The sequence below is a fragment of the Equus quagga genome, unplaced genomic scaffold (assembly GCF_021613505.1).
Source record: "Equus quagga isolate Etosha38 unplaced genomic scaffold, UCLA_HA_Equagga_1.0 208639_RagTag, whole genome shotgun sequence".
Lineage (NCBI taxonomy): Eukaryota > Metazoa > Chordata > Mammalia > Perissodactyla > Equidae > Equus > Equus quagga.
The window spans coordinates 1-10,491 of record NW_025799059.1 but is presented as its reverse complement, the minus strand read 5'-3'; the positions used below and the strand labels follow the sequence as shown (position 1 = coordinate 10,491).

Sequence of the window (10,491 nt, the reverse complement as noted above, 5' to 3'; positions counted from 1 at the left end):
GTAATCACTTTATCGTGTTTAAGGAATACAAGGGAAGAATGGCTGGAACAGAATGAGGGAATGGGGTTCAGAGTTTGGGAGGATATGTGCTGGAAATGATGAAGCCTTTTAGTCCTCTTGGATAGAATGTGGGGGTGATGTTCTGAGTATTTGGGAGAAGGTTGAACCTGTGTTTCACCTGCTCTCATATGATCCAGAAAGTCCAGTCCACATCCAAGTCCTGAGCACCCACACACATATGCTCCTGCATGTAATTGTGAAATATAGACATGCATACATCACACATATGCACAGCTCAATGATATATCACAAAGAAAATCCTGAAACTATCATCCAGACAAAGAAATGCAACTTTCCAGCAAACTCAAAACCCTACATCTGGCCCCAGTTATTCACAATATTCTTCCTCCCTCTCAAATTTGCTATTTGTTTGTTTTCCCACCTAAGCTTGCATCCCTAAATACTACAGAGATGCTCTGCTTGTTGAGAAAACAAAACATTTTTGTTATTGTGACATATGATACTCTGAAAAAAGCTCAAAGAGAAATGGAATGAAATCCCACCCAAGAAAGAACACTGGCACCAGCTGGGCTCCTTCCCATCTATTCCTCCCTTCCTCCTACCCAGTGATAACTAACTGCCATCCTGGCTTCAGACACCAGAGTTTTACCAGTTTTTAAGCTTTATTTAAATGAAGTGATACAGATATTTTCCTTTTGGTCTGCTTTCTTTACTCAACATCATGTTTGTGAGAGTCATTCACATTGTTGCATGAAGTTTGGTTGATTTGATTTTTGTTGCTGTATAGGATTTTTTTGTACAAATAGAGCACCATGGATTTATCCATCCTGATGCTGATGCTCATTTGGGTGTTTCCAGTGTTGCATTTTACAAATAATGCAGCTATAAAACTCCCTGTAGGGGCTGGCCCCGTGGCCGAGTGGTTAAGTTCACGTGCTCTGCTGTAGGTGGCCCAGTGTTTCATTGGTTTGAATCCTGGGCACGGACATGGCACTGCTCATCAAACCATGCTGAGGCGGTGTCCCACATGCCACAACTAGAAGGACCCACAATGAAGAATGTACAACTATGTACCAGGGGGCTTTGGGGAGAAAAAGGAAAAAATAAAATCTTTCAAAATCCCTGTAGCACGTGTTCTGGTGAAAGTATATATGTATTCCTGTTGGGTATATACCTAGTCATGGAATTGCAGATCAAGTTGGCAGGTCTTCTAGACCTATGTGTGACAATACGAAAGTAGTCAACAGTCTAGACAGGAGGGCTCGGAGGAAAATGTGTTCTTCCAAGTCCCAGTGGTTTAACTCACACTGGATGTCTCTGTCATTGGTAGCTATCCCACTAGTGAATTCCCACTTCGGTCAGTTTTGTTTATTAAAAGGCTTTGACTAAATGTTATGTTTCTGACAAACATTCACCTCTGTTGAACATTAAAAGTGCCTTTAGAAACAGTGAGGGTGATGCTCAGATAGGACATGGCTGAAGCACACACACAACGTATAACACACAGATGCACACAATGCATAACACACAGATGAACAAGGATTACACAAAATATCTTCCTGCGGGCATCCTACACTGTCTGATAGTTCATAATTAAATTCAGGCCTTTGGGTTGAGCACATACTCTACTAAAGGGGTGTGATTGCTGTGTTTCACACTCAATCACATGCCAATGTCATTAGATGATTAGAGACTTCCTCTAATTAGATAGCTGGGAACAACTCGCAAAAGTTCTTGCCCTGGGACACAATGCTAGTAAGTTGCAGGGGCACAATTGCAACCCAAGTGTATGTGATCTATAGCCTGTGGGCTCTTAACCTCACAGCACTCTAGAATGGCGTGAAATTTATTTGTATGTGAGGGAAGGTAAACAGATATTCATCAGGGGGATATTGAAAATGGAGATTATTAGGAAAAATTAACTTTATTCTTGCCATAAAAACTGAAACACTTTTCACATTTTGCTTTATTTTCATCTAGTCTTTCCTTTGCAGATTTATATATGTATAAACTTATATATATGCATACTGTGTATGAAATTTATTTTCATTTCTTTTTCTAACCTTATAAGCATTACACTATGTTAATATTATGTAACCTGAATTTTTTCATTTCTTTTGAAGATGTGTGCTCTTTCTGATTATAAAACTGGTGACTTTTATACTGAAAAGAGCTTGTAATTTCATAAAGACATAAAGTAGACAATTAAAAATGAACACTAATGTCACTCATCCAGAGTGAACCACTTCGATTTTTATTTTTGTTTGCTTTTTACTTTTAAAAAACATTTATAAACATTTTTATATGTTCCCTTCCAGTCAGTTTTCTATACACATGTATACATTTTTTCCTATTACAAAACAGGGATCATACGAAAATTCTCAATTGTACCTTTTTTATGCTGAAGACAGTCTTGAAGAAGCCCACCTGTAGGTAGCAGGAGATGGAGAAGGGTTTGTTAGAGAGTAAGCAGAGGCCATGAGAGGTAAATATTGGGGACAGTAAGTGCGGAAAGAATTTCAAGAAGTCACCAAATGCTTCTGAGAGGTCAGATGTGATGGAGAAGTAAGCAGCAGTGGCATTTAATAATGAGATGTTCATTTGCGTCATTTGAGTGCAGGCCAGTACAATGAGGGGATCAGATCCAGGCTCCGAGGGTTAAGGAGTCCGGGACAGTGAGGAAGGAGAGGGAGCAAGGACGGGGTGCGTTTCCCATCCGTTTGGTTGGGGAGTGTAAGGAGAGAGGAAGGACTGTGCCATTTAGAGGATTTTTCGAGGTTGAGAATCTCTGAGAGGTGAAGGATCGACTGCTGAGTGAGAGAGTGATTGATGTTCAGGAAGGAGGATCATTGATGCAAGACTCAGAGCAAGTGGGACGCAGAGAGATCAAGGGCAGGCACACGGAGCAGAGGGAGCAAGCAGTTATTCGGGTGGGGACTGGGAGCGTTTGGGGAAAGGTGTGCCCAACGGAGCTGTTCCTCCCAGAGAGAATGTTCCTTCCCCTTCCTGCTATCTGCTTCCTTACGTCTCTCAGGTTCTGCATAAGACAGGTGGGCTCAGAATCATCACTGAGGTCTGGGGCAGTGTGGACTCAGCAGCTGAGGCAGCCTGAAGTCACTGTCCACCTGGAGAGCTGGGTCAGAAGATGGAGGCAGAGACAAATATCCCGTGTCTCTGTTTAGCCTTATTTCAGGTCAGTGGGTATGATTTTACCTGAGGCATTTGCTTTGAGTCTTTACCAAACACTGTGGAATCGCATTACCACTGATCTAGACATTCTCAGACATCACCGGAAGTTCCTGTCCGCGGAGGCGGGCCCAGGGCAGGGGCAGGCGCGGCCATGGGCGGTACCTGGAGCCTGCGCGGGCTCCGCCCACAAGCCGGTGGCTGCTAGTGCGCAGGCGCCAGATGGAGTGCACGCATGGGACAGGGAGGACGCAGAGGCGGGCCTAATGCCCCTCGAGGAGGCGGGGTCACAGACTGAGGGGCGGGGCCGGAACCAGAGGGGCGGGGCCGAGGTCCCAAGGCTAGTCTTGGGCGAAAGTCAGGGACCAAGGGAGGAGCCCAGGACGCCTGGCTCTATATGTTGAGGGTGGAGCCCGTTTCCGGTGGAGAGGGGAGAGTTCCAGTGCTCTGGAGCTGAAGAGTGTGCCTGGTGCGTGCCCTTCCTAGTTCCTCAGAGGACCCTTGGCCTCTGGATGCCCCTTGTGTGAGGTTGTGAGAACACATTTTCCTGCTTATTCATGCATCTCTCAGCCAGACATTGTTGGCACCCAGGCCACACATATCTGCCACATTAATAGGAAAGCCCAAAATATTAGCCAACATAATCCAGAGCTGCATCTTCAAAGAATGATGACTATGGCCAGGAAATGTAAAGAAGGTTCAATGTTAAGAACTCTCTTAATTTGCTATTTTAAGAGACCAAAAGAGGATAATCATACAGTCATCTCCATAGATGTTAAAAAGATAAAAAGAGGGGTTATATGATTTTACAACAGGAATTTGCTTTTAGTCTACTATCAACACCAAAATCAAATTACCACTCTGATCATTACATCACTTTCTCTAACATCATAATCACTTATATGCACATAATGCACCACTTGATTAGGGCGATGACACTCACTTCAATTTCTTTAATAATTCATGTGTTTTATGAGGTAATGCTGCAGGTCAACCCCTCTAGTTGCCCACGACAGCTCGGCCCAGAGACGCTGTGGCTCCTGTTGTTCCCATTTAAAATACGTAATTGAATAATGACTTTAGAGTTGGAATTTTAAGTAGAGCTCTTACTAGGTTTATCTATTGTTTATATATTGGAACACTTACGGGAAACTTAGTTTCTCTGATTTCATAGGTTTACTCTGTTAAATAGAATTATTTATTATTTGTGAAGGGTTTATTTATTAAGACTTTGTGTTTTCTTCCTCCCAAATCTCCTTTCCCTCTCTTCCTTATTTTGGTAAATGGCAATTCTTTCCTTCCTATTCTTCAAGCCAAACACCTTTGTGTCCTCCTTGACTCCTCTGTTTCCTTCATGCCCCACATTAACTCCATCAGCAAATCCTCAGCTCTATGTTCAACAAGAACCTGAATGTGACCAGGTCATTGCACCTCCACTGTTACTGCACTTGTCAAACCCTCCATTACCACTCTCCTGGATTATTCTAATAGGCTCCTAACTAGGCTTTCTACTTCTTCCTTACTCTACGCAGTCACTTCTTGTACACATCTTTTGTTGAACATCTGTACACATTTCTGTCAGCTAAAGAACTTGCTGGGTCACAAGTCAAGGTGATGTCCAAAGACTACAAAAGCATGAGTTGAAACCCTCCAAAAATGTACCCTCCTTCTGTCCCCTAGCGCAAGCTCCTTGCCTAAGGAGAGGGAGTGAGAGCACTCTGTTCCTTCTTCTCCATCACTTGGGAGAAGGGGCTGTGAAGAAAGGGACATGGTGCCCTCTTTTTCCTGTGGGTCTCAGGATCCCTCTAGCTGGGAAGAAAAAAGATTTTTAAAAAGTTTGTTTTCTGTCGTACAAAGAAACAGAAGGAAACTTGAACTTTAAATTATCCCATCTGTCACTTTCCATTGATTGAGTCTTGCTCATTAAGATAAATTCCAAGCTAGAATATAATTTTTTATGTTTTGCCTTTTGAGCTCTCCAGAATGTATGCCTTTCAGCTACCTCGGTTTCTTTCTTTTTTTTTCATTCTTTCTTTCTTTTGCTCTCCCCCCCCCCCCCCCCATATTGCCAGCTGCCAAGGAGGAATGGGGCACTCTATCTCATGGTGTTTCCCTTCTTATTTGAGTTCTTCTGCAGTTCAACACCTGACATCCACCTGCAGAGATGCCCAAGCAAAGTCAGACACCCCCTTTTCTCTCTCTTGCGTGCCGTGTTGGTACAAGAAGGGTGTGCGGCTTCTCTGGGACAGAAGAGAACCCAAATTGAGCTCTACTGTTAACTAGCTGTGGGATCCTGGAGGAGTCATTTACCCTGATTCTTAGCTTCCACGTCTGTTGAAGGGGAGATGCTCATGAAGAGGACAGGATGGCTAGGTGAGCTTGCTTTACAACTTTTGGCTGGTTCTCACTAACTCCCTTCTTCTGACTTAGTTTCCCTTCTCTCCCAGCATGCCGTTGTTCTGCTGAGTGAGTTATTTCAGCCATCTCAACATCTAATGCTGATGTGATGTGGACATTCCTGGTAACTAGCAGATAACAGGCGCTCAACAAACATGAGTTCTTCCCTCCCTCCCCTCTGTTCTCAACAAAGCAGCTGGCGCTGGATGTTCAACCGCGGCCCTTTGTTCTTCCCCCTGCCCTTCATTGCCAGGATGAGAGTGAAGGGACAAAGCAGAAAGCACTTAGCCAATACTAGAATGTGGTCAGGACATAGACCGTATTTGGATGTCGACAATGGTGCTCTGTATGAAGACGTGCCTTGTGGCTCCAACTATGCCAAGAGCATACTTCCTTTCTCTAGCTGGGTAGCAATCTCCCCTCTGTCCCAAGGATGAAGTTTAATCCTGATGAGATCTGAAGCTTCTTCCAGTTGTGGAAATTAATAAAAGAAACCTTAACTAATTTGGAGTTGGGAAGGCCCATAGGGGAGCTCTCATGCCCTATCACACACTGTCATTTACACCAAAAAGGAAAAGACTGATGCTTGCTTCTTGGACAGGAAGTAAAACCACTGAAGGAAGATTTCTCTTCCCACCTGCAACAGCTCAGCCAATGAGAAAAACCACAGCTCAGCCAATGAACTGCTACTTTCCCCCAGTGAATTTTCATTTGAAACGGCCCCTCCCTACTCCCCCTTTTTCTCTATAAAAGCAGCTCCCCTTCTTTCTTTTCCAGATTTGACTATGGTTTGCCATAGCATGTACATCCCGAATTGCAATTCTTTTGGTTATTCCTGAATAAACTCATTTTTAGATATAATAACTGGCAAATTTGCTTTTTAAATTAACACAGCTTCACTACAAGGTGATTCTTTAATGGGTGGAACTGCCTGATCATCCTTAGGTATACAATAATGCTATTCAAAATGGAACGTCTTTTTTGGTTGATTACATTTTAAATGCACTGTTGCTGGTAGAAGTAAAATCGATTTTTATGTTGATTTTGTATCCAGTACCCTTGTTAAACTCTCTTACGAATTCCAATGGCTAATATCTGGTTCTTTTATGGTTTCTAAGTAAAAAAATCACATCATCTGTGAAGAATGACAGCTTTGTAACCTCTTTTCTCATCGTCAAACTTGTATTGATTTATCTTGCCTGAGTAGTCTAATTAAGAGCTTTAGTCTCAGGGATTTTTTTTTGCCTGAAAGGAAGTGCTTTCAACATTTCCCATGAGGCAGGATGTTTCTTGTAGGGTTTTTTCCCCAAAATACCTCTAATCAGGTTAAGGACTGTTTCTTCTATTTCTAGTGTGCTGAGAGATTTTTCTCTTTTATTAATTACCAATTTTATCTAATTTCTTTCTAGTAAAATGATCTATGATTTTCCCATTCATCATTTCATGTGATAAATTACATTATTTGAATTTCTAACATGAAACCATGACCTGTTACTAACTTTTTATGCCATTTGATTTGATTTGCTTACGTTTCATTTAGGACATCTGCATCTATGTTCATGGTTGAGAAAAGCATGTAATCGTTCTATTTTCTTCTGTCCCTGTCAGGTTTTGGTATCAAGCTTATGCTGGCCTCATCAATGAGGTGAGGAGTGCTCCCTCCTACTCTACTTCCTGAAAGAGATTATGTCTATTGGAATCAACCAATCCTTCACTGTTTGGCAGAACTTACTTATAAAACCATCTGAGCTTGTTTACTTTATCAGAAATTTTTTAACTAACTGACTCAATGATTAGAAGACTATTAAAGCTTTCTGTTTATTTCTTGACCTATTTGATAAATTAGATTTTTCTAGGGAAGTGTTTATTTTATCTGAATAAATATATTCATCCAGCAAAAATGAATTGAATAGCCACTATATGTTATTAGACATTGTCCTAGGTGCTGGGGATAAAATGGTGTACAAGATGGACACAGTCCCTGATCATCGGAATATCATTACAGCGAGGAATACAAACCAAAAGCTAGTGGTTGGGAGATGAGAGGCGATAGAAATTAAACAAGATAGGCCATGAGTTTATAAATGTTCAAACTGGGTGATTGGTACACGGTGGTTCATTATACTTTATATATGTTTGAAGTTTTCCATGATAAAATGTAAAAAAAAAGTATATACATATACATATATTTATATATAAAGAACTGAAAAGAATATACAAAATGGTCATATGTCAGACATCTTAGAGTAGCAACTTTACATATGATTGTTTTCAAATTCCTAAACTTCCTATATACCATATTTCATCTCTTCTAAGATACACATTTTCCCTCCACATTTTAACATCTTTGAAATAAGGATAGATTTTACAATCAATGGCATCATAATTTAAATGATAGTTTTTTAGTCTTTCTTAGTGATATGTAAAACAATGGCATGTCTTATAATTAATGGTATTGAGATTTGATGAAATATGATATTATGTTCTTTTTAACTTAAAAATATTTATTGAAAAATATATTTTTTAAAATGCTTTTTTTTGGTCAAAAATCTAACCAACGGAGTCAATGAAAGAGTTAAATAAAGACACCTATTTTCTTCATAATAAATGCTCAAAGTTATCCCAATTTAAGAACCATGACTGAATATCTATTGTATATGACTACTATATATTTCCTTTTTAACAAAAACAACAAAATAAATGATTCAGCTCCTACTATGAGTCATGTACCAATCTCGGCACTGGAGAATCAGCAGTAACACAAGCAGGCAAAAATCTCTGTCCTCAAGAAGCTTACACTCTATATATTCTTCATAATATTTAAAAATGGTAAGGATAATACATTCTATGTAATAAGAGGAATAGCTATTTGTAAATTAGTTCTCTTATTTACAACTCACATTTATTGCTGAGTCATTCAGGAAAAGTTTACATTCAAACCAAATTAAACACATAATTGTGATAGCAATGTCAAAACAAATAATATCTAAAAGTTTACAATCTCTAAAATAATTGTAACATGAGTGTGTGCGTGTATGTGTATGAGTGTGAGTTTGTGTTAGTGTGGCTTAGTAACTAAAGTAAAGGTAATATGAAACTAAATAGTCATTAATTAAAAATTTTTAAGATTTTGACAGAATAAAGATTACTAACACAGGTGAGTGCCCTGACTCAGAGTTCTAGCCAACCCACTAAGGAGGATCTGGCATGGTCTGGTGGTTACTGGACCCTTCTTCTCCTTAGGACTCTTTCTTGCTAGGAGAAGGGAGTGGGGATGGTGGTGGTAGAGTGGCAAGAAACCACTGCAGTCTGGGATGGAGAAATGTGTTCCTCATGGCCTGGGGATTTGAAGGAAATGGGTGGGAGAGAGGTGGTATAGACAATATACATGAATGCCCTCTGATGCCTTCAGGGAAAGACCCAGCCAGGAATGGAATTCCCTTGTCATTGCTTTGGCTGGTGAAACTGTACGTCTGATGTAAACGTGCCAAACAAACAGCACTCCATAAGAAGTGGCCCACGAAGACGTTCAGCTAGGCCTGGCCTGCTCACCCACCAGGCGCAGGGAAGAGGCCAGGACTAGAGACAGTCCATCTGCATCTGGCAGTCCTTGTGATTGAAACTTTCTCATTCAAGGGCTGCCCTCGCTGCACTGAGGCTATTCCTTGATATAGTTGCTAATGAATGCACTGAAAAAAATCATAGAACAGAATTAACCAGATGGGTTAAAACCTGGAGATCTTGGGCGTGTTCACAATTATGTTCTTAAAATGATTTTATTACACTGTTGAAGCATCAATAATCATCCAAATTAAATCAGCAAAATGTTTTATTGCAAACCTAAGATGCAAGGTAATAAGCTTATCTTTGAAAGATCCTCATTTACTTGAAAATAATTCATTCTGAAGAAAAATTGCTTTACTTTAGAAATTTCCGACAAGTTAAACGAGGAAATAAATACTAAAAATTCTTCTAACTGCTTGCATGGGGGAGTCTGTCTACAATTTAACTCTGCTAATAGAACACAACATAATACCTCTACCCCCAGGAGTGTTTCTGGACTGAGGGGAGGAAGGAGCAGAAGGATGCGTGTCTCCACACAGCAGGTCACCAGGCTCTGGCCACTGAGCACCACCCTGTGCTTCTGGGCAGCGAAGAAGGAGCCAGGCTGCTCAGGCCCACATCCCACTGCTGCCTCTCCTTGGCTTAGGGCACTCAGGCGAGTTCTCCACCTCCTTTGGCCTCAGATTCCTCGTGTACAGAACGTGAAGTGCTCAGCACAGTCCCCAGCACAGAGTGCACACTCCACAGTTGTCAGCGATTACTAATACATACCTGAAGGAAACAGCCTGCCTTCGTTCTCCCCAGCGCTCTCATTTTCTTCACGCTGACACCTGAGAAAGGACAGGCCGTGGTCTCTACACTCCCGTCGTGACCTATTGCTGCCCCGATGCACTCACAACGGCCAGCGATGGCCTGAGCCCGGGAGCACTTCCAGCCCACTGCGCTGGGCCCCCGCGCCCCCCACTCCCTGTGGACCTCCCTCAGTGCCCCAGCACTGCTCTCACCTGGTTCTCCTCCTCGTCCTGATTGTTCCCTCTGCAGGACAACAAGGGCACACAGGCTTCACCCACAGGGCCCACCATCTGTCACCAGGATTTCTGGGCAGCGCCCTCTTAGCTGGTCTCTCTGCTTCACCCCGAGGCCAACTCCAGCCTCCTCACCACCAAGCAGCCACAGGGCTCCTAGCAACACGCAATTCAGAACTTGTCACTCCTCTAAGAAGCCAAGCCTTCGGGGACTTCAGATCTCACGTACAGCAAAAGCCAAAGAATTTCTAGTGGCCTACGAGGCCCTGCACGGCCTGGCTCCCTGTTACCTCTCTGA

The 10,491-nt window shown here is 42.0% G+C and overlaps 1 long non-coding RNA gene across 1 annotated transcript; it reads right to left on the bottom strand.

Annotated features, from left to right (window-relative positions):
* Positions 1-8,269: 8,269 nt before the first annotated feature.
* On the bottom strand, positions 8,270-10,477 carry LOC124233646 (uncharacterized). The gene is made up of 3 exons (XR_006887113.1): positions 10,173-10,477; positions 9,940-9,998; positions 8,270-9,293 (listed from the first exon to the last, which is right to left on the bottom strand). It is a non-coding gene; the product is annotated as an uncharacterized LOC124233646 (long non-coding RNA).
* Between the last annotated feature and the right edge of the window lie 14 nt (positions 10,478-10,491).